Genomic DNA, 24,810 nt, shown 5'->3' with positions numbered 1-24,810 from the left:
TAAAATGGTCTTGTGCAAATATTCAGAACGAGATGACGATCCAGCCCTCGGTTGTTTATGCTGCCCTAGAATATATGTACATACTTTATGAGCTTGTATTTTTCGGCCTCTTCCGGTCCAAGCTTCTTGTTTCAAATTACAACATGCACAATTATAAAAATTATATTTGTTTTTATATGATTTTCAGCAATTAGAAGGATTGTCTATCGGATATGCTCTAGCAATCCGAATGAGCACAATATTCATTATAAGACATATTCAGCCGATATGTCAGCACACGCCTCCATCAGATGCTGCTCATCTGTGGCGGGATACCCACACGTATCAATCAGCCCATCTACGAAAACCAATTGTTTTCACACTAAAAATTTGTTTTTTGCTGATGCGACCTAGGATATCTTAAGCTCTGCTTGATCGCGACACGCCGCACAAGTGCGAGTAAGTTTTGCATAGCTCGTAAAACCCTTTACTCTCTTGAATAATCTTTTGTACACTCTTCAGATCCAGCAGCTAGTGCAGCACAAAAATACAAATAAATGACAATCGACTTAATAATTTCAATTTTTGCCCAATCTCCTTCGTCGAACGCATCGCTAAGAGCAAACATCATGGGTAAGTACTCCAAAGTCCCAATTTACGTTGATAAATAGTTTTCTATAGTTACTAAGACGGGGTTTTGGGAAACTAGTCTAACAAGTACGAAAAACTAAACATGGCAAATACAGTGTTTTACTCCATACATTTAAAAAACATTTAGCTCCCGCCAAATCGAAATTTCGATATTTAAGTTGACTCGCCATCGATAGTTGGCAGCTCTCTTTCGCTCGAAGCGTTGACGCTAGTTAACAATCGAACATTCATCGTCAATTAGTATCGTTGCTGTAGGAATTTCGGCAAACTTGCCGGCATCGCGTTATTGGCAACTTTTAATTGTTTTTATTTAATAAAGTACGAAATAAAGTAAAGTTCCGCCGTCGGAATTGCAGTCCTGATAAGAAGGTTTATAAAACAGACACCAACCCAGAATTATTGCTTACTAAAGATATTCAACTTATTTTCACAAAGTGGCATCTTCACGTTTCCATAGCATTGTATTCTCGTAAGTTGGCAGCGCCTCGCTTAACGGCGCTTTACTGTATATATGGACATTTAAAACACAATTCATTTAAATTTGGTTCTCTTTAAATCCTTTTTTTTTTGTGAAAACCTTTAGAATGTTTCCCAGATTGCAGGTCAATATAGTCTTAGAATAAAACGTCTGTTTAATTCATTTATATATAATCAGTTACAATTTCTTAAAAACCAGCTAAACAAATTTCTTGATTTAAAAACAAAGGGAAGCCCTTAAGCCTTAAATCTTCAGGAGATATTCATTTGTAATTTGTGGAAGTAGGCATAGCTTGCGGACATTGCAGCAATCAAATATTTACCTTTACTCTGTTTGGGATATAAAAGGAAATATTCCCTCAGTCAAAAGTACTTCATTTAAACATAGTTATTACAGGGTATAAACTTAAATCAAAAGCTTGCAACAGCTACCCACTCAGGTGAAATCACCAGTTACCCTCTTCTAACTCTCTTACGGCATATAAAACGGCTGCACACACGAGGCAAGAACGTTAACTTCATTAGGCTTCGACAAGAGTAACCTGTTAGCAGGCTGCCAGTCAGTCTTTTGTTTCCGCTCGGTTACCGGAAGCTGCGTCAAATATCTTAACTGCCAAAACAAGAAGCTTCGCGTGTAATTCAATTGCCTTTCGGCTTACAGAATTGTCTAACCACATCATATGTGACATATGTATGTTCTGTCTGATGTTTTTTTTCGTCAATTTTATTATTGCATTTTCAATTTCAATTTTCAGCCTCAGCTGCGCGTCATGGACTCATGAGAACATTGATGCGGCATGAAAGCCCAAAAGCCCAAAAACCACATTAACAATTTAATGAGCGCTCAAGGAGCTGCTTGTCACTTGGCTAGTCAATGACTATGCAATTTTTATTTGCCCTTCATTCACGTGAATTGGTATAATCATCTGAGTCAGTCAGTTTATTAATTTTTCAATCGCCAATTTGTTATTTACAAAAGCAATGTTAAAGTTGCATGTGTTAGACTTATTTTCTCAGCTGAGTAAAGCAAATCCCTTTACATTTTTAAAAGTTAGCGTATAAAAAGTGCTGTGTGTTGACATTTCGATTAGCAAAAAAAAAAAATTAAATAAAAGAAAATGTTCATGGATAGATACCCAACAGAAATCACAAATGAAATGTTTCAACTGCTCCCCTACTGACAGCATCCAATTTAACTTGATTAACGCAATCATGTGCATAATTTGGCCTGGCTGGAGACGAGCTCTGATTTAATATTGACGTGGCCAAATGTTTTCTTAAAGCTGTAACCTTATCGGTTTAACATTAGGCCAACACCATTTCCACGCCCACTTTGCCTTTTGTTGTGGCCCACAAAGCCAACAAACAAAACCCAATTTACATAGAATAGCTGGCGATTATCGCATCAGTCCGCCTTATGGCTGCGGCAAAGTGCGCCTGCAGCATTTTAAATATGCGCCAACGTTGTGCCTCGTTTCGTTGCATCTTCAGCTGTGCTGCATGCACTTCCGGCTAGCGATGGGCTTCCTCCCATTATACGATACTAAAATGACCCATTTTCATTTTTTCTTAAGAAAATGTATATGTTTCTCTAACGACACGAGCGATTACAAAATAATTAAAAATTATACATCTTACTTACTGCATAGTTCCAAAGTAAATCCCAAGTTCTCGTGACACGAAAGAACGCAGGACAAACTTTCAGCTATAGCTTCGCAAGACCTTTCTTTGAGAAGCAATGGCTAACTTATATATGCACGGAAAAGGGACAAAGAACTATAATCTAGTCGGGAGTGCCCGACTAGGAGATACTTTAAATCTATCGCTGAACTGCTGTAATAATCTAGTTAACTCAACTTTTTCCAGTCTGTAGGTATTATAGTTTATTTACGTATATACTTGATAAGGGTCTGAGAAGTAATTTTTCGACTGTTAAGTACATTGGCATAAGGCTATAATACCCCTTTAAACCGTTTTCGATGAGTTCAGGGTATAAAAAAAAGGATGAAATTTGTATGCACTACCCTTGCATAATATTGACGAAGCTGATGCTTAAAGTTTACCCTCGTATCCTGCTGCCACGCTGCCTGCAATGTGCACTTGAACCTTCAATCTGCCGCCCTGATCCCGGGCGTTAACTTAGTTGTTATTATACCCGCGGCTGGTCGGTTTACACCAGCCCATAAACGTCTTGTAATATAATAATGTTAAACAAGTTTATATTTTGGGCTGAAGTAAAATTTAATGCAAACGAGCTAAAATAGTTATTATAGATAGAATATCTTTGACATATTCGTGTTATTCAGAGTTGCGGCTGTCTTATAGTGCCGCATTGCTGTGATAATTCAGCCGAAATATCTTTTGGCGAAATCATCTAAAGCTTATCGCTTACAAATTCTCTTTAAGCTGGCATAAGCCCAAACACATGTCGCCTCCCATTTAAGCGGCAGGTAAGAGCCAAGAAATGCGTCGCTTGCATTTTAAATGCAATTCAATTTCCTTTTGCCTGGCATCGTCCTTGGTCCTGTAGCTAACCAACAGCCACGTTTTCACGTCGCTTGGGTACATTCGTTATTGATTGTTACCCTTAATTTTCCCAACAGTTTTAGAACATCCGCATCGCAGCCAAGTTGGCGTTACAATTTGACATCTGTTTAATTTACAATTGTTACGAGCAGGTTTTTTTCGGATACCTCCATCTTGGTAGGGCTTTTTCCGAGTAACAGACCTATCTTGTAAGGTTTGTAATTTAAATATAATTGCGATTCTTGTTAAGCGTAGCTCACATCGAACAACATTGATTAAACCAAATTGGAGTATATGCAATAAAACCCGAGATTCGTAATAAATGGCAGCGAGTTCTGAGAGTCTGTATTTGCGATTCTTGATTCTGTATTTAGCTGTTGGCTATATGTTCAATTATACGTATTTAAAGCCCGGCGTTGCATGGGCCGCAATTTTTGACATCACTTTTCCACCTACCTCTCACTCGTTAAAGTTGAACTTTATCGTTGGTCCGTACAACCTTGATCCCTTTATCCATCCAGGGAAGAGGTGGAATTTAGACAATGTGTTTTCAATAAATTTTTACATATATCCTGGATAATGCGTTATAAAGTGGATTTGTCTAGTTCTATTATAGCTTAGTACAAATTCGTTATTCGAGCAACTATTTAAACAGCATTGAATTGTTAATATTTCCCATTGTTCTGCTTCCGCGTGAATTTGCTAGTTGCATTGTGTAAGACGAAAATGCGTTGCCTTGATATTGATAGTTCTTGTTGTTTGCGCTGTCAGGTGAAAGGTAATTGAAGTTTCTCTACAACTTTTGCAATCAAACAAACCGACAGCTGCTCGCTTTATCTGTCATCAGCGACCGCCTACGGCTCTGTTTGGGACTTTGATGTATATGCCATGAGTTTTTCTTAATGACCCGACCCAATTGGTAGCCCACACACCGGTTGCTCTAAATGTGAGTGTGTGTCAGATTTGAGAAAAGTTTTGGTGAAACTTTCTTTCTATCTGCAACACCAACAGTTGTTCACAGTTGGGCGGTTTGTTTACACTCGTTCAGTTGGCCGCAAATTATTTGCATGTGGAAAGCCCAACTGCCGTTCTGGAAAATTTCGTCGATTAATCTTGCGAAACTGTGTGGGATTTGTCTTTGCTGTGCGGGCGGTATTTCTGTTTGCTTTCAGTTTGAAAATATCAATTTTGCACTTACAAGATTTTATAGTTGCCCGTTTTTTGTGTGACCCTCAGTTTGTTTAGCTTGTTGGTTTGGCCGAGGGCCAACTGTGGGCGTGGCAAAGAACTTGAGTGGCAAACACAAGGCTCACCTAGAGTTGCGTAACCCATGAGTGAACGACAGAAATCACGGTTAAGAAAACTGAATATATATTTATATCCATAAATTACATATTTTAAATATGAAAATTTGAATACTATAATACAGATTTCTTTTTTGAGTACTCAAATCCGGGCAGCAAACCAAAAAGTGCTTCCCTCCACAATCTGAAACAGCTTCCTGACCTTAGGTTCGGCTCGGGTCTAAATTTAGCTATACATTTTTTTAAAATATTTCTAAATTTAGGGAAAATTAAGTAGAAACTTATTAACATGGTGCTATCGATCTATATCTTTATCGGGTGTAAATGTTATAAGGATAAGGGTTTTATGCTGTTATCTGCTGCGCATCTCTGTGAATAGTTCTAGGGACAGTCGCTTCCCAAGAATTTCAATCAGCTTTGACCACGTGTATGTTTACATTGCCCTCACAAATATGAGCTGCAGTCTCTCTTGCTTATCAGGTGATTAGTCCTATCAGCGCTGGCGGCCATGTTGGCAAGTTCAATAAAGACAGGATCAAAACGAGTATGTGCCTGCCTCTCGGTGTGTGTGTATGTGTGTGCGTGCTGGTGAGTGTGTGTGGCTTTTGTTTACGCCTTTGGCATTGTAAACATAAATAAAAGAAAAAAGAACCTGGCCAAGAGCAGTCGTGGGCTTGCCGTTGCCAGGACCAGGCAAGCGTGTAAATGCAATTTCCGTTTGGTGCAGCCGGAATTTCGTGCACGCCATGGGAACTCCCAGTGACTGTTTGACTGACAGCAAACCAACAACAGCAACTGGCAGCAGTGGCAGTTATCGGGCCAACATAGTGCGACGCCATGCTGATGCACTTTCTCCGGATCCAGGGCATCCGGCAAGCCAAGCACACGAAAAACAATGCATTCAATCCATTCCATAGGGTCGCCTTGCCACTGTAATTAGTTCATACATTTTATTTTTTAATTATAATCTTTAATCACGTGAGAATTATAATAAATATTGCGACTATTATTTTCATTTACCTTGAAAATAACACAGCAACTGCACTTAAGCGCAGGGTATTTGGTCAGTCGTACATGATCAAATATATTCCTTTTTTAATATCTATTTTTTTCCGTCGATTTTTGACGTATTCATTTTCCATAATATTGAACTCATTCAACTCATTTCGCATCCGAGTGCAGCATTATTGAAAGCATCCATTGTTTTTGTAGACCTTCGCGCTTTCTCTGAATAATATGGGTTATTGCTTTTTGTACTCGCCCACGAAGTGAAAAGAGTATATTGGTTTTGTGCAATGCCCATCATGCTGTGCCTTCGACTCAGTACGGAATTTATATATATATGTTTTTTTTTAGGAGCAAGAGCTAACAATTCGATTTATTATTGAAACTTTCCATCTTTCTCTTTATTCTATATTCTTTTCAAAGCCTTAAATTATTAAATTGTAATTTATAATAGTAAATTATCTTAATAAAATCTGTTTAAAGCTGTTTTTGAACTGTGAACGAGTATTGTGCAGTCGGTTGTACCCGACTCAATATGCTTACTTGTTATATTGCTGTTTCTTGTTGTGGCTTTCAATTTCTGAGGCTGCTGCTGCTTCTGCTTCTGTTGCTGCTGTTGGGTTAACCCCACGTATTTTATGGGAATATTGTGCGCAACATTTTTTATAGTTGGAAAAAAAAAATCAAACCAAAAATCTTTTGATTTGTTAGTCGTGCGTAATAAGTTTAAGTACAAGCATATTTTATATTTTGAAAGAACAATAGTTATTCATTTTCTTTTTTTTTTTTGAGTAAAAGGAACATCAAAGAACAGCTCGGTTGTGTCTTGGGTGCAGCCTGGTGTTGATAATACGCAGCTTGACTTTAAAATATAAGCTGATTTTAAGCTGGGCGTATTTCATTTTTATAACTTGTTGGAAAAGCCTAAAAGCAAAAGTGGAAAGTCATAAAAACAAGCTTAACATTCGTCCCAAGTGCAGTCATCAGCTGAGCTCCTAAACCACGCTGATGCCTGAAATGTTTCTGGTTTTTTCTTGTCGTGCTGTCCAATTTATATGCTGAATATTTTGATGCAACAAACTGTGGCAAGCCTAAGCGGTTTGTGGTGCCGCTAGCCTCAAACGAAAAGGCGACTTTAAAGTGACCTTTCATTACTAGAAATAATTAAAGATTATATCACAAAAAGCATTTATTTAAGCTTTTGTACAAATGTATATTAATTGTTCGAGTATCGTCATAAAAATCTGTTTCTTTTAATTTCTGATGACTGTTTTGTAGCTGCTACAACAGCAATAATAACGCAATATACGCAATTTCCAAACACACAATGTGCTCCAGCCACTTGGTTAAAAGTAATTTGTGCGGCAATTAGTGAACGCGCAGCAAGGGAATGCTTGTGGATGTCCTATGCCGCACAAACCCCAGCCAAATGTGTAGCCATGCTCAAGATTTTCACAATTTTGAGTGTGCCACAGAACAAGCAGTACGCATACCAGCGACAGCCACGTGACCTCAGTCCTGTCACGACTCAAAGTTCCTGTTGTTGGGCCTTTGGAAAACTCTTCTCAAGTGCTCAATCGTGTGCGGGTCATATATATTCAAATGATTATTGTGTGATTAGATATATAAACACTTTTAGCTTTTAGATCTGTACACAAAAAGCTGAAAAGTTGTATTTTAGGGCTTTTTAGGGCTCGAAGCCAACAAGAAAGGTCGCTGGTTCCGTTCACGGTTCGAAACAAACATATATTCAGTTCGTGACACTCGAGTTTTACATTCTGGAACTCTGATTTTAGTTCAAACCTGGAAGAGTTGTATAGATTGATAGATACTTTTTAAACATTTAAAAGAAACATTTACATTTATTAATTATAGTAGTTGCCCGTTGTACCGGAAATATTGCTAACCTCTGAAATTTTTTCCAATACAATTTGCGGGCTATATTGGATGTCTACCTAAAATGGTCATCCGCCAATTGTTTGTGCTGAACAATTTGTTCAATACAAGCCAAACAATTTTTCATTTAAATATGGCTTTGTTTCGGTTTCGATTCTGTTCTTGATTTTGGGAACTGGTTTGGTTTAAGGTTGGGTTCAGATTGAAAGGATTATTGGAATTCATTTTTGGAATCGCCTTTTGTAATTTATTTAACTTTTCGCCTTTGCGATATACACGACATGTTACACACACATCTCTAAGGAGCATTGGCAAAAATACATACTTATACACACACTTGCATACACTCTCACACACACTTGCACCTGATGGCACTTGAGACGTCCACGTCTCAGCTGACGACAAAGCGACAAGTTGAAAGCAAACAGCAGTGGGACAAAACAATGCATACAGCAGCAACAGCAACAAAAAGAAGCAACAACAACAAAAGAAGCAACAACAATAACAACAGGGGGAACAACATGAAGAGCAAGAACATTCAATGAAATGTTAAAGCAAAGCACTTACAATAAAAAAAAGTGTCGACCGAGTCATAGAAGTCGTTACATGGACGCACTTAAATGGTCGTCCAGCACTTGGCTCTTGGGCATCCAACAACTCGCGCGTTGCCTTGGCTGCGGAGCCGAGCTCTGCCAAATGCTTCCTGTTCCCTGATGGTATTTTAGCTGCTGCGTCTTTTTGGCTCTTCATGACATCGGAATGCCTTTATTGTTGGCTTCCTGCAGCTTGTTGTCCACTTGGCAGCTGCTTCCGCACTCGTTGTCGTTGTCGTTGCTGTTGCTGTTGCCCCAATTGCAATCATATTACAAGCCACATTTAATTTAATTTGTTGCGGAAATCAAAAAGATACTCCTGTTGTTGTCCCCACAGACAAACACGCGCACCGCAGTTGTGCTGCAGCTGATTTGGGCATCCTTTTGCATTTCAGCAACTGCTTCAACATATACGCACTTTGCGGTCAACTGTTGGCTTTCAGCTTGTACTTTAATGGGCCGGAAAAAAGCATATATAGCCAACACAATGTTCGTTGCTCTGCACACCAAAAAAAATCACGCCGTCCTCTGGCTTTACTCTTTACCAATTGCCAAAAAAAAAAACACACACACACACCACAACTCACTCGTTTAATTCCCCAAATCGTCTTATGAGCATTTTCGCACAGCGCATGCGTCAATTTCGACTCCAATCGTTGCCAGGCAGCAGCAGCATTCCGCATATGTTGTGCAACATTCCATGTTTTTCATAGAATATCTCAAACCTGTTGATTAAAAAACACGTTTTTTAGTTGTATTTAAATCGGCAGCTGACGTTATGTATATAAATTAATTAATTTTATATTTGTTTTATATTTATTAATTTTTTTTTTAGTAAATCTTCAACATTCACAGCAAAATAAAACGTAAAATGTTTTCAAAATTCATTATTCTATATCGAAAATTGTTCTGAACCGTCTTTTGCAAATTGTTTCTGGTTATCTTCTTCTGTAGTCAGTCAATCCGATTTAAGATTGGGTTCGGGAAAGACCTAATAATTTAGCCTTGTTATTGATTTTATAAAAATAGTTGATTGAAATTCATGCAAATACATTTTATAAATATGTTTTAAAATATTTAAAAATTATTTGTACAAGATATGTTTCAGCCTCTTTATGCTGTTTGCATATGGCGTTCAGTTTTTAACTTCCTTACAAAGGACTCGCTTGTCAATAGAACTTGATGGCGAGTGTTTAGACAACTGCTGATCTGCAGAGTGTTAACGATTGATGTGCAAGCATTCGTTAAGCGGGTAGCTTTCTGTTTGTCTGCAACCAGCTGCTTGTGTCTTTGCCACGTGCTAAGAACCTGAAATGAGCCTTTTTGATCCGCTGCCAATTACGTGCGCCACAGACAGCTTACAAAATGCTCGCCAAGGGCCATAAAAGGCGACTTTCTAGACGTCGTTTAATGCTTTGTGGCAAAGCGCCGCATTATTCCAAGAAAAGTGAAATGAAATGTTTGAAATCCTTTGATAAGTAGTGGTCAGCCCGAGGGATTTCAGAGTCAACTTGTTGTCTCTGGCCACTTGGCCCGAACTCGTTGTTCATGCTCTTTTATTTGCCTTGATGGACACGTCTCGAAAAGTTGCCAGAACTTTCAACAGGCTGCGCAAAGAACGACCTCGATATTTAAAAAAAAAAAAATAAAATAGATAATTGACTGCAACTTTGCTGCCACCCAGTCGCATTCTGACTGAATGCGGGAATTATTCAACTGGCAATTTGATTTGATATTGACTGTGCAACGTACAAAGCGCAGCTGTCCAATGGCTGCAAATGGAGTTAAATAAATCGGGCAGCTGTATCCTGGCCATATCTAAAAACGCTTTTTGCTCGAATTTTGCATGTGTTGCTGTTGAACTTCTGCCAATTTTAGCTGAACGAATTTGGCACACAAAATGCATTTGCATCCAAGTGAACCTCATCGGAACAAATGCCAATCAACGATTGCAAATAATTAATTTTCTTTGTTTATGCCATGATTTCGGAATCGAAAGCTTATTGCATTTAAAATGCGCCAGTTAATTGTATTGATTATTTAACTTTGTTAGTTGTGCAGTCTGTTTGCTTTTTTCATTTATTTTCTAATTTTAGCTGTAACCAAATGCATTAATAAAATATTTGCTGAGCACGTACAAAAAGGGAAATGATAACCAGGAAATTATTAGATATTCCGCATTAAAAGTTATTGTTTTGTCGAAAAGAGGCGTTATAATAGCTTTGGACTTTGCAACGATATTAAATAACATTATTATATTCAAATTATTAAAATCATAAATATTTGGGATTTTTATAAGCCAAGCTTTTGCTGCGGCAGTAATAAAAGCAGCTGAACAAAAAATAGATTAAGAAATAATCAAATTATCAAGTAGAGTCATGTTGCATTAAATTTTCAAATTTAAGGTTTGGCATAAAAATGCTTGTCTGCCGTTTCCCTTTTCCATTTTCCCTTTTTTTTTCTCTTGTTGGTTTTTGTTATTGTTTCAACTGCCGCTGGCAGTTTTCATGGGGCTATTCGCCCGACCCTTCCGCGCATTTGCTGCCCATTTTATTGCTTCACTTTGCACGCGTTTTTTGCGCTACATTCTTGATGTTGCAAAAAAAGAAATTGTATATATTATAAAAAATGTTTGCAATAATTGTATATGGACGGGCTGAGGCACGCGCTTCGCTTGATATGCCTCAGGCAAATGCCGCCACTCAGCTGCTTGCCACGCCCCTTTTTTTTGCAAGTCCACGATTTCCATTTTAATGCCAATGTACAATAATTTACGCCATTTTATGAATGTAATGAAGCGGAATGTAAATAAGCAGAGGTAAATGAAAAAGCTGTGCAAAAAACTGCAACTCAAATTAAAAAAAAATGAGAAAAACTGGCTTAAAGTGTATAAAATATTTATTAAATTTCTGCATTTTTATTGTTTGTGTGTTTGCCTTTGTTGTTGTTTGTCTGCGTAATTGAGCTTCTGTGTGTTAAACCAGCACGTTTTAACAATTATCGCAATTGCAAATGGCTTTCAACTTGCTCCGGACCCAGCCGCATTCAGGTATTGCAGAGCTGAATCATTTACTAAAGTTAATTTCCCAACACCCCAAACATTATTAATTCTTGATTATTTAATCATCATCAGTCTCGTCAGCGCGAGAATGTGCAAAGTGACAAGCAAAAGGTCTCGGTTGAAAAAATGGACTTTACTTGACTGCGCTTATTTAATATGCATTAACAATGTGCCCCAGCTGGTATACCCTTGCAAAGGGTATGAAAGGTGTTTGTGAAAATGGCAACAATTAAGAAAGTGCTTACAATTTTTCATGAATATTCTCAATTTGCTTAAAGCCTAATAGCTGTAGAATATTACAATTTTACTCAATTGAATTGTTCTGTTTATTTGTACTTTATATGTTTAATTTAATGCCTTCCTGAACTAAAGAAATAACAGAGTATGTAAGTTGCTGCATTTTCCAGAAACACAGTTGACAGCTCTGTTTCGCCCTGTTTTACGTTGCAGCTGTCGTTCCCTGTTGCACCTCTCGGCCCCTGCAGCTGTCAAAGTCAGAGCCGTCTGTGTCTAGTGTCGGAACTCGGACGTGGGCCTGCCTACAAAAAAGCGCACTGTAATTGCAAAGGCGTTGCAAAAAAAAAGATGTGGCTGCTGCCTTTTTAAGTTGATTTTGATGTTTCTCGGGCACTTTTTTTGTTGTTGTTGGCCTACCTTACTTTCCACTTTTACCTGGACCTTTGCTGTTTGCTGTAGCTGTTGATCGTCACGTGCATGCTGCAATACAGCCAAACCACAATCCACATGCCAGTGCACACACACACACACACACGGACACTCTTCCAGATAATGGCACTGTCAGCAGCGCATTGAACAACATCAATCATACGCCGCGTTGTGCGCAGTATGTCGCCTCAAGGCACACAATAACTTGGAGCGTGCCTCTGCTGTGTTTGTTGGCACTGCCCTGACTTGACAACTGGCACCTTTGACACTCTTTTGAAATAGGATTGGCAGTGAGGCTTTCGGGCGTGTCCACTGTCCGCTGTCCGTTTGGCTGGTTGTCACTCACCGCCTCTGTTGGCCGCACAATGTGATTAATGAAGCTAAAATTGACCTTGATTTCAGTCGATGTCGCACACCCATATCTACGCACGGTTATTACATTTAAATATAGTTTGAAATAAGCATATTAATTAATTAATTAATTATGATTATGCCACTCCCGTCCATGGCCGGACAAATAACTGAAACTTACTTGCTACTTTACGAGTTTGCCGCTTGTTTTGAACAGTTTGTTGGGGTCTCAAGCAGGGTATACCTGCTACTATATGTACATATGCATATGTATATTCCTATATAGAGATTGGGTTCATTTAATTAAATAATTCAAATATAATTATATATAAATACTCATGCAATTAAATGCACCTCATAAAAAAATATATATTTTTAAATTAAATATATATACTTAGGTGGTGCTAGAAAGTAGTTCAGAAATTAATTTCTTGCAACTTTATTACAAAAACACACAAAAGAAAAGATATGTTTAAACTATGCGCTTTAGGGTATCGGTTAATCGAGCATCAACATTCTTGTGAATTTCTTTTTCGTTATTTGCCAAAGCGTAGTTACATTTTGTTTGGGTCGAATGCCTCGCAATCAAATTCATCAAGTTAATAAGTCGTAATAAGTCGTATTTGTGACGAGGGTAGTTTGCTTGGAGAGTAAGCTGATATCCATCAGCTGAGCAGGTCGGTTCACAAAAGTACGTTTCGTAGACATTTCTAATTATAACTGTGCAATTTCTAATTGCTTAGGGCAAACAAACGGCAACAAGGACAAAGGCAACAAAATAAATAGCCACATTGTCACAATTTGGACATGTATTGCTATTGCTGCACGGGGTCAGTCAAGGAAAGGCGCCCGAACGATCTGCTGTACTTGAACAACAACTGCGACGAGGTCCGCTGTTTGTGCCAGGCAAACAAATTATGCTCAAAATTTCAACAAGAAATGAGTTGAGTTACAGCGCAACGAAACTTGTACACACTCTCAATGAGATATAATAATGTAATAAGCCAATTACACTCCGAATTGGCCCCATTCCGTTGATAGACGCTTGCAATTCTCAACAAGTCAAAGGACGGCAAGTTGCTTGCAATCTCAGAGTCTTCTTAACTTATCGTTTTTGAGGACAAGCTGCATAATGAAACTGATATACTCTATATAACCTTTAGCTATTTTTACAGCTATGAAATTGTGTAACTCACGCACAAGACGAGAACTTTGAGTGTTTTGCTAGCGCTTACTATTTATTGTTGTATAGCATACTTTTTGGGGCGACCTGTCTGCTCCCCTTTGGAATTTCGCTGTGCGAATAGCATTGTCTGAAATATGCTTTATTTCTGGCACTGTTTGCTTCAGCCTTTGTGATTGTGAGTGCGCGCAGCAAAAACGAGTGCAGAATATTGTTGTTGTTCAGGCTCCGGGATCAGACTGTGTGTAGTTGTAATTAGAAAATCTCGTTGGGTCCATTAATAATGTGTCAGTTTTGAGTGGCAATCGGCCACGCGCATCGCTTGATTTATGTGAGCTGGCTAGAAGTCAGGATTGCCGCAAGGCGCATTTAATGTCCTGACATTTGATTACTCAATATTGGGGGAAATGGCAGCGGCTTTTGTCACTTCCTGTCTGACGACCCTTGGCTGGGCGACCCTTTTGCTTTGTATCTGGACTACTAATTGAGTAATTTATGCGTGTTTGTCGTTGCCATTTCCGTTATCCAAGATCCCAATTCCAGCCCCTCGCAAGCCCACTTGTGCGTCTGCCTTGCCTGGCTTCGGTTTTGGTTCTTGGGCCCAAAAGCCATTTGAGCCTCGCGGCACATTATCTAAGCAAACGTCGTTGACAATCTCAGCAGTCAGCTCATTTTTTTTTTTTGGCGGTCTTAGTGAGCCTGTCGTGGGCTGTCGTCCTGCGTCGCTGGCTGGCGCAGCAAATTCATGAGACGTGACAAGCAGCGGCAAGCATTCTGTGCGGCTTAGGCCTTGCTCTCAGTCTATTGCTCCTTTGGCTGTGTCTACCTTGATTGAAAAGCCAAAAGGCGCACGCGGCATTTTCCGGCTGCCGCCAGCGTGCTAAATTAATTTGACATTTCTGGCATTGTTGCGGCGAGAGCATCCAGTACCGCCGTTATCCGAGTCCTGATTTATGCAAAAGAGTTGACACTCCTGTGAGCTACAATGCTCCGGCAATTGTGGCCTGTTTTTGCTTATTAGCTGTGGCTTGGCATGGAATTCTACACAATTCGTGGCATAGTAAATATTGTTATTTTATGTTGGTTGGCTTAATATTGACTAGAATCCTATTTAGCTGTTGCTGTGTAAAACACTTCAAGTTTATAGCTCTTTTTAAACCCATGAATTTGTTTGAATGGCTTCAGCCAACTCAGACAAAGTAGTATATGTATTTTAACTATCCGCCCTTCACTCACAAAACGATTTGTATTTTATTTTGCCAAACCTTTTATTTTATTTCGATTCTTTCGTGTGCGATGCTATGCAAATTTTTATGCGTTGTCATTTGTATCATTAGCTCGTCCTTTTTTCAGTCCTTTTTTTCGATGTTATGCGCAAAACAAAGCGCTGACAATGTTGGGCTGAGCACGGGATTCGGACTTTGCCTGGACTTACTGATGCGTGGCGTGGCTTTATGCTTTGTTATGCATTCAAGTGATTTTTTAGTTGTTGTTTGGGGATCAGGCAACTGAAACAGAATACAAAAACAAGTAAAATGAAAAAAAATATACTTTAAACTTTTTTATTTTTGTTTTAAGAGCGACCAGGGGTATTGCGTGGGCCTCGAAAAGTCTATCAGCTTGGTCAGTTTTATGGCTATGCTGATTTTTAAGGCTCTTGAAAAATGGCAATAAAGCTGTTACCGAAACTCAAGCTTTTGGGCATGCGTTTTACTCTTCGCACAAATTGCAAACTGTGCCGAAAAACTCAGTTGCCATTCTGCAATTTCCTGTGGCGTGCACCTCCAAGAAAAACGATTGCATTTTCTAACTGATTCTATATATTTACCATGTATGTACGTAATTTCCTGTCCTGTATACTTTGCCTCCTGTCCATAATGTCCTGTTCAGTTTGCATTGTCATCGCCAGCCTTTTCGTTACGTTATTTTTTTAGCCACATCAGCAATTCACTTTTTTAATTTTTGTTTTCTTTCTTTTTAACTTTTTTAGTTGCAACAACAATGTTCACAATTGTGTGCACATTGATGCTGTAGAATGTTGTTTATTTTAAGAATTTTCAAGTTATACAATAATAACTTTTTTGCTAAGCGGAACATATATTACAATTCCTTTAAAATTCTCGCGAATTTTATAACTTGCTTCCCTCGTTACATTTTCTGGTTTTTGCTATTGTTTTAATACCCGTTAAATATATGTAACAGGCGGTTTTCTGTATGTGACAGGCACAAGGCGGCATCTCCGACCCTGTTATATACGTACAATGTTTAATTACGGCAGAGTTGCTTGAGTCATGTCTGCTACCATCGATCTCGGAAGACTTAAGATTTGGAGATTTCTTATTAAGTATTATCTTGTGTATAAACATAATTTTGTATGCATTATTTAATAGAGACCGGACTATTCCCATAAATAATAGGTGGCAAAAAGAAGAAGAAGCGCAGCCGCATCGTAGACTGTGCAGCAAGCGGCTTACTTACGTGTGTGTATGGTATCTCATAGTCGGGCACTTGTGCATTCTCATAAGTTCAGTCCATTTTTTCATGCTCTGTTCATGGCATGCTAATGACACTTCTTACGTAAGCAACTAGACAGAACAGAGTACAGTCAATGCAGAGATACGTAGTACTTAATACTGGTGGGCTATACAGAATTATATCCACTTCCTGTTATTTCTGTAGTGTGGGCTGTGCGTGTGTGTTGTGCGGTTGCTAATTAGAATGACAGGATGTGTGGAACAGCTATTGCGGTTAGTTCAATAAAAAGCGTTATTGCCTTGTGGTTTTTCCATTTGTGTCTGGAACAATTTTTAAGAAAATTACCTTTATAGACCTCCATTGACGTCAGGCTAAGAACGTGTGTGTTTTGTGTGTGTGTGTGTGCCCTGGTTTAAAAATGTCTTTGAAGTCGTTTTTTTTCTGATGCAGTTAGCGGGATGGTGAAAAGTGAAGCCTTTTGCCCAGCACTGGCCACTGAAAAGCAATTTTCAATATGCATCGAAACGCAATCAATCATTCAATATGCATAAAACACAACCCCCGCCGTGGCATAGCACACAACAAAGTGTTGTCAGTAGAGCAAAAAATTGAAAATACTCCTTCCGCTTTGGCTATTCGAGGGGGGTTTGGTCCATTGCGTCATAGGTTCGACAGTTGTCAGCCCGTTGACAGGTAAAGCGACGAGCAAATAATGAAGCGTAAGGCAACACGTGTGCACTCCTTGATGTATTCATAAGCCAGGAGCTGCTGTGCCTTCACCATAGCTGAGTATAGCTTGCATTTTGCACACGCTTCAGACCTCTAGCCAACGTTTTCAGTAGAACGTTTGGCACTTTACGTTTGGCCCTCTTGCACTTTCGCTCACTAACATTTTTCTCACTCTTTATACTTTTACCCACAATCTCCTTTTTAAAATTTATTTAATTTTCTCTTTTATGGGTTACTCTATGCTGTACTTAGCTCGCGCTTCTTTTCTGCAGTAATTACGTCAGTTCATGAAAATCGCATAGAAAGGCGACATGGACAAGCATGCATCATTGTATTTGATAACAATTTATATACTTTGCGTTCTTGCCCTCTGACTGACTTCCATTACTTACTTTAAATTCAAAGCTGTAAAGTAATTTCAATTAATTGGCTTGCTATAGTAATATTCTAAATCATTTTTGACACGTTGAAGAGCTTTTAAAATGTTTACATAATTTTAAAGGCCTTGCCGGTGGCAAAAAGATGTCAAATATTTGTTTGCAATTTAAATTCGTATTAAGTTGCTTGGATAACTTGTTTCCTTCTCCGTATTTCGCAGTCAATTTAATAGCTTATGAACGTGCCTAACACATGCCCCATTTCAATTTTAAACCATAAATCTACAACACATGCCGAGCTCTGGGTGCAAAAAGCAAAAGCAAACAAAAAACGGCAAACAAATCTAAAAACTACTTTTTGGAATTCGACGCGCTGCGGGCAAAGACCCTCCAGTTATTTACATAACAATTCTCCTCCCCAGGCTAGGAGCAAAGTGTGACGAGACAACGTGGCGTTTGCCCAAAAATCTGACTAATTTTCTATGGACTGGAATGTCTAATGAACTTCTCAAATTGTCACCGGCAGCTGTTTTGGGATAAAATACTTGGCTAACTAGACAAATTCACAAAGGTCTTTCGAGATAGCAACATTCCAAATGCTCAAAAATATTTAATTTAAGATTGAATTATGGGCTAAAATATAGAATGTTAAATTACAATAATTGAGTAATAAATGTAATAATTCAGGTGGGAATTAAGTTATAATTTAATCAATACTCCATTTAGTATATAATAAATTGAGCAAGTGTGATCGACTCGCGAGTCTCCGATTGGGAATTACCCTGCACTCTACAAAATATGTTCAAGAAAAGGGGCTAGGGACAATATCTATATTTATAGCTGTCGATAAATCGAACAGAGTTATTGAAATTTAAAAAACCTTAAATATATATACTATATCGGGTGTGAGGTGCTTGTTTGCACAATCATTCTTACTTTTTTTCCAGTCTCAGTCGATAGAGGGTATACAAATAATCATTTAATAAACTTTTGAAGTCAAATTAAATTATGCCAAGCTGATGATAGAAACAGATTCAAATTTGACGCTGTCCAAAATACCCAGGGAAAAGCAGATTCAATTGATTGGACCAGGCGCAGGAACACATCCCACACTGGGGCCTCTCGATCAGCTCGACCAAGTGTTCCATGTGTTGCCATCGATATTAAATTAAAGCGATAACAAATTGTAATTACAGGGCTTGGCGTGGAACTGCATGGACCACAGGTCGAAGTTAATGGAGTTTCGACCAGCGAAGCACTGCGACACATAAATAAACAAATTGACATAAATTAGTAAAGATTGAAAAGATTGCGTTCAGTAGCGACGATGAGCAGCACGGGGCTCCAGTTGCCTGTGGCCTGTGGCCTTTGTTGTCTTTGTTATAAATGTGACTTTCATGGCTGGGCACGTGTAAATCGTGTGTAAAGCTGGCTGTCTGCATTAAATACGCATGTACCATTGGCCATTCAGCTGTCTCCGTGTGTGGCATAAATTAAATGCTAAATGAGGTCAAGAAATAAATTTCAATTTGATTGCCCCAGAGACATGTGCTGCCGCCAGAGCAGCAACAAGTTGCCTGCACTTAAAAGACTCAAGCAGCTAGATTCGAGAAGAAATAAGATTTGTTTTATATACCCTGAATCTGTTGAATATGGGAAAGACGGGTATATTGCTTTCGTGAAAATGTATATCTCACTTTTTGGGCAACCCCTGCCATAGTCTTGGCTTTTGGTATCTACATAATATTGTATGCCAGACTTTAAATGATTGGAATATAGGCTAAAGACTATTTTTCCCCTAGATAGTGTATGCATGTATGTCTATTTAGAACGCTTTTAATGGCAACTTGAGGCTACTTTTGTTTTAACACAATAGGTTTTCATACACTGAGTCAATGAAGTCTGCTCTCATTAGCGAAGCTAATTCTCAGCCGCTTAGCCTTAATAATGTTCCATGCTTAAGTGAAGTGTTTGCCGCTGTTTGCAGTCGTCGGTCGCATTTGTAATGCGCTTTTCGGATTAACAGCAATTAGGCAAATGCTGAATTAATTGTGCCACGATGATGTCACATCATATGCACATCATATGAATACGTAATTGGAATTTGCGCAATAACATTTTGAGGCCTTATACGATATTGAAAATTGTGCTCGTGCTTTCATGTTCGCCTGGCAATTAAGTTCAAGCTGCCAGTCTGTGCTGGCATTTGACATTTGACAACAATCCCCACACACATGTACACCCATACGCATGTATATTTATATATATACTCACACTCACACACACACACACACACACGCATAAGACACAGATGCTAAGCCGCAGCAACCGGCTTGGCAATATTAGCGGTGATATGACAAACAGAGCAGTCGAAACCGTCGCAATGCAAACACCAAGTGGCCCGTTTGTGCAACCCAACATTAACATCGAGAGCAACCACTCAGAACCCAGTTATCTGAAGACAGTTGCGACTTGCAGATACCCTTTTAGAACAAGCACAACTTGACATGACAGTACACCAAAAGCAAACCAAATTTGTTAAGAAATGTAATCATCAAGGCAAAATAATGGTTTTTGATTGGGTTAACAGCTTAAACCAACTTCCTGCCCTTAGTTGCGGGTTATAAAGCTGTTTTTTTCAAAATTTAAATATGGCAAATTATATTTTTGATTAGGAATGCCCGCTGTACTGAAAATATTTCAAAACGTAAATATTTTCTGATACAATTTCCAAGCTAAGTTTAATATCTATCCACAAATTGCAACTACCACGCATGGTTAGATAAATGCTATGGCTAAGGCCCTAGATATTAATTCTTTTGTTCTGAGATTCATCAAGAATTGTTTAAATATTGAATTAACAAAATATGCTTAGGTAAGGCTATTTTTTTGTCAACTAGTTTGATTTAAGGCACGATTTAAATGATAAAAAACGAATTCCGTTCCGAGCTCAAATCGGTTCACTTTAAAACTGGCTTCCAACCTTGGTCATCATATAAACCAGCATATTTTATATTTATATGATATGTAGAATAACACATATTGCTCGCCAAGCTGTTGGCTACAGGGCATACAATAACAGCAAGAACACGCCATAATCCTTGCTGAGATGTCACCGCCAATGAGCATTATGCGCTTTTGTGGGTTTTTAAGTTTAATTAGTGAATGCTCCTTGACTGTTTGGGGGTCATGTAAGCGGGCTTTGTGCCGATAAAATTGCGTTTTCGATTCGGTTTTGAGGTTGGCAAGCGACTCAATCTGATGGTATGTATGTTGAGGTGTGGTTGGGAGTTGGGGGATATTTAGGTGCTGTAATTGCTGAAAGCTGGCTGACACTTCAAAAGTTGCCATCACAATTTGGTAGTAGGGTGTAGTATTGAGGGTTTTTAAAATGAGGTTTGCTGCATGGGTGGGCTAACATATAGAAATATATTTGTATGTGCATGTGCTACGCATGAGTTTTGTTAAAGAATGTGTGGCAGATGCTTTTCAAGTTTGAATTAAAATATATTTAAGTAGAACAACTTTGAGTTGGTCCAAATTAGGTCGTTATGCTTATTAGTAAATGTTTCTGTTTAATCATATGTTGAATGTTTTATTGAGAACGATCTAATTGACAGGTAAATCTTCAATGTTCAATGTCTTTTACGAATTAGGTTGCTTTATTCCAAAGGCAATTTGTGAGACACTTTGTGATTTAGTCTAAATTGCTGTCACACAATTATTGTCAATGCTCGATGCAGCTGCATCTGGATTCACCGGAAATCCATTAAATACTAATACTTTAACGCATGCTATACACTGCAATAGTTGTCAACTGGCAACTTTTGAGTTTTATGGCCAAGTCCTGGAAAATTCCAAACGTGTTTGTTGCGAAGTGGCAGAGCTTTACGCCATCTGCCAGAATCCATCAAGAATGCACATCCCGTGTTCACGGCAATCGGAATGCAGGCACACCCCAATGGCATACATATAAATTTATATATATATATATATATATCGTATCGTTTCGTATTTCGCCGTCTTCTTTATACACAATAGCGTACATTGGCTTGTATGCGTTCGTACGACCAAATAGAACTCATACGTCATGTTGGTTGCGACGAAAAATTGTTAATCGCACACAGATATAATCTAGTGCATCTGTATACGGGCACACAAAATCATCCATGTGCACATGAAACGCATTCAGCTGCATTTTTCTCGGCACTTTTTGTGGCACCAACAAATGTTATATGTCACAGTTTTACACCATTTTTTTCGTATATATAATTAAGTTTCTTAAAAATTGACAATATGTAAAGTGTAACTTACAACCTTTTGTTTATACAACGGCAATAAATTGAAAAAAAAAAAACAATTTTATATAACAATACAATTTTAACACAATATACAATTTGATTAGTTGCATAACAGAGAACTTAATAAAACATATTTGTACTCTTCATTGTGGTTAATGGTTTTTATTTTTGCTGCACGTTATATCAGAAAAAAACACAAAGCGATGTCACATTTTAATTGAAATGTTGCAACAGAAGTTTTTAATTAAAAATTAGATACATTTTAACTTTTATGTATGCGTTTCCGTATGTCTCTCCTCCGCCAAATTGTTTCCGGCTTTTTTTTTATTTTTAAATTATGCTCTGCTTTAATTCTCTAGGTTTTACTTTTGTCCATTAATAATGTGCTGCAGCAACGTTAATAAAATTGTGAGAGTAATTAATAAAATGGCCAAAGGCTGAGGCATGGCTGTATAGCTGAACGGTTGATTTATTTACATTTAAGCTGGCCTTAAATTGAACAGAGCAAACAGCAGGCAACTTCAAACGGACGCAACAGGAAGCGAACTTTAGTATTGGGCAATTGTTCGGTTTCTGAGTTGGGTCGATGAAAACTTTGGCAGTGACAATGCTTTTCCAACGCCAAAAGGTTTTTCGGGGCTGGTTTACAAAAACAAAAAAAAAAAATTGTTTCTCTTTGGCTGCACGGCTTAATTAGCACAAAAAGGCTGCAGACAGTTTCAGCAAAAAAGAAAACTCAAACAAATTGGTTTTAAATTTCAACATGAAATAGGTTTATCCTCCCAAAAAACCCGCTCTCAAGCCGTTCGACTTTGCCCAAGTCTGGGAAGCAAAAGTAATTATGCGCATAAAAGTAGGCAATGTTTTTTATTTGCCCAAGCAATGCATACGAACTTGTATACCCTGTATCACACAAATTGTTTGAAAAGGGTATGATTTTTACTGATGCAAAATAGCACCAACTTATTTAATTCCATTTTTTACTGAGAAATCTAAAGTAATATTAGACAGATAGATATTTATGATCATGATAGTTATATAGGGTATCTACTAATTATACATAGTCAACTTTGGCTTACTCACTTACTGGTTGTTGTCAGTTTTGCATTGAAAAGTCAATATTACAAAATTGAAATTTAAATTATTGAAGCGTTAAGTGGTACAGCAGCGGGAGGGTGGTGAGGTAACGACACAAAATGCAATAGTTGGCAGTCATTGCTATTTTTTGGTGACAGGTTAAAAGACAGGCGAAATATTTATAAATTTGTACAGGCAAATGCACTTATGGAATTTGTAGTTTCAATGTGGTACAATGGTTGCCGACTGTCTATGCTTGGTCACAAGTTAAATAATCAGATTCTGTTATGAGCGAATGATTGTGGCGAGAACTACATCGAGCTATGCATAAGATATATGTGCCAGCCAAAATAAGCTTGGTTATAAATCTTAATTTTAAAAATAAAATCTAAATATTAGTAACAGTGGAAAATTCATTAAAAATGGTTGCTTGTGAGTGTGTTAGTTATTAAAATACAAAAAAATGACTTCACGCCAATTGTTGCCGTTCTCTGCGATTCTCATAAATTCAGGTAGGACTTGCAGATCCTCATGCTTTGATTACAAGCATATAATTAACGTAATCTGTGCTCTTTTGTTCACTCTAATTAACTCTATTGTAGTCTTTTACTTTCTTTCTTTTTTCTGTCATGTTTTTATCCATTTTCTTTAACCCATTTTTACTCAATTCGTTCTGCTTTTTTCAGTGATGTGTTTATATCAATGTCAGTCTTCCTCCTACTCATAGATGGCAATTAAATAATTGAGAACACACATTCACATATACGCAATTGGCGGGTAAGTACTTATTTACATACTCATATAATAATAAAATAGGAATGTAAATAATGTATATATCCTTGTACCTATGTTAGTATATATATAACCAGACACTCTGCTCAATGCCTTTAATCAATACCTGGTAATCTTTGAATCTTATTGGTCTTCTCACCTGTTGTTTTGATGATGCAACAACAAGTCTTGTGATAAGATTGTTGAGAATTTCGTTGGTATTATTGTTGATATGTGTTCGTTGAGGTGTATGAAATTAAATTTTCGATTTATATGCAGTAGATAATAATCCACTTAGATGCCTAAGTGCATTAATTAACAACTTGTTACTTAAAGCTTTTTGTGCAATTTAATTGATCATTTTCTTGATGGCTTATTAAATAATCAACACTATTTTTTAAAAGTTTGTGCGTTGTTGCATAAAAGAGGTTTTTGTGGAATTGAATTTTCAATTAATGCATATTCATGGCTGAAATATTTTTTGTTGTTCGGCAGAACCATGCAAATCGCCAACAAAAGACGACACAAAGCGATATGGCAAAGAGACAGGGAAATGCGGAGCCATGGCGACAGGCACCAATGCCAGCACATTTCACACAAATATAAATATTTGCTTATGCCACATTGGGGCGACACAGAAACACAAACAGAGTGGGTAACTTGGGTGGCAGACAGATTCCCTTATGAGTCTTGCAAGCGAGAAGCGCATAGTGTAAGAGTAAGAGAAAGAGCGAGAGAGAGTGGAGCTGGTGAGAAATATTCGGGCCGCATTGCTAACGCTTTTCCCATAGACACCAATCGTAAATAAATATTTTGATTTATTGTCTACTTCAATATTTCCGCACAATTTATGCTCGGCGCCGCGCATTGTGAAGTCGCATAATTAATATGCTTACCCGGCGTATGCGTTATCTTTGCTTCGATTCAACTCTATGCTAGAAATGTAAATGCCCTTTCAAGTTCCGCCATACAGATTGGACTTTAAACTATGGTCTCTCAGCTTAATGGCCTCTATTTAAGTGTATAATAATACATTTAATGTGCTGAATGTAAAAAAGTTGTACTTTAATTGTTTACAACATTTGTAAACGCCTGACACGATATTAATTATAAATTAAAATAATTGATTCGACTCACTCTGTTTTTCACACGTAATATGGAATCATTATGTGATTATGCTTTCAAGAATTATTTATTAACATTCGAAGAAGGTTTTGAATTACTTAGCAATTTATCTGTTCTTAACAAGCAACAACTCGGTTTTTCATAAACTTAGAATTTAAGGAAAAACTTAAAAAAAAAACACAGATGGGTGTACTCTATTAAATGGCAGACATAGGAAATAATGATAGCAAAAACTCGGTTACGCTGAGAAAAACATTTGTAAT

The 24,810-nt window shown here is 37.9% G+C and overlaps 2 long non-coding RNA genes across 3 annotated transcripts; one reads left to right on the top strand and one right to left on the bottom strand.

Annotated features, from left to right (window-relative positions):
- The first annotated feature begins 191 nt into the window (after positions 1-191).
- Positions 192-23,498, top strand: LOC115770091. The gene is made up of 3 exons (XR_004018807.1): positions 192-438; positions 502-612; positions 23,338-23,498. It is a non-coding gene; the product is annotated as an uncharacterized LOC115770091 (long non-coding RNA).
- LOC115770092 lies at positions 14,942-24,427 on the bottom strand. 2 transcript variants are annotated; one of them, XR_004018809.1, is made up of 2 exons: positions 24,319-24,427; positions 14,942-15,200 (listed from the first exon to the last, which is right to left on the bottom strand). It is a non-coding gene; the product is annotated as an uncharacterized LOC115770092 (long non-coding RNA). The 2 variants fall into 2 exon arrangements; XR_004018808.1 differs by lacking the exon at positions 24,319-24,427 and adding an exon at positions 15,521-16,717.
- Positions 24,428-24,810: the final 383 nt, after the last annotated feature.

The sequence above is a fragment of the Drosophila novamexicana genome, unplaced genomic scaffold (genome assembly GCF_003285875.2).
Source record: "Drosophila novamexicana strain 15010-1031.04,08,12 unplaced genomic scaffold, DnovRS2.1 tig00004555-arrow-pilon, whole genome shotgun sequence".
Lineage (NCBI taxonomy): Eukaryota > Metazoa > Arthropoda > Insecta > Diptera > Drosophilidae > Drosophila > Drosophila novamexicana.
This window is presented reverse-complemented; position numbering and strand designations above follow the sequence as displayed.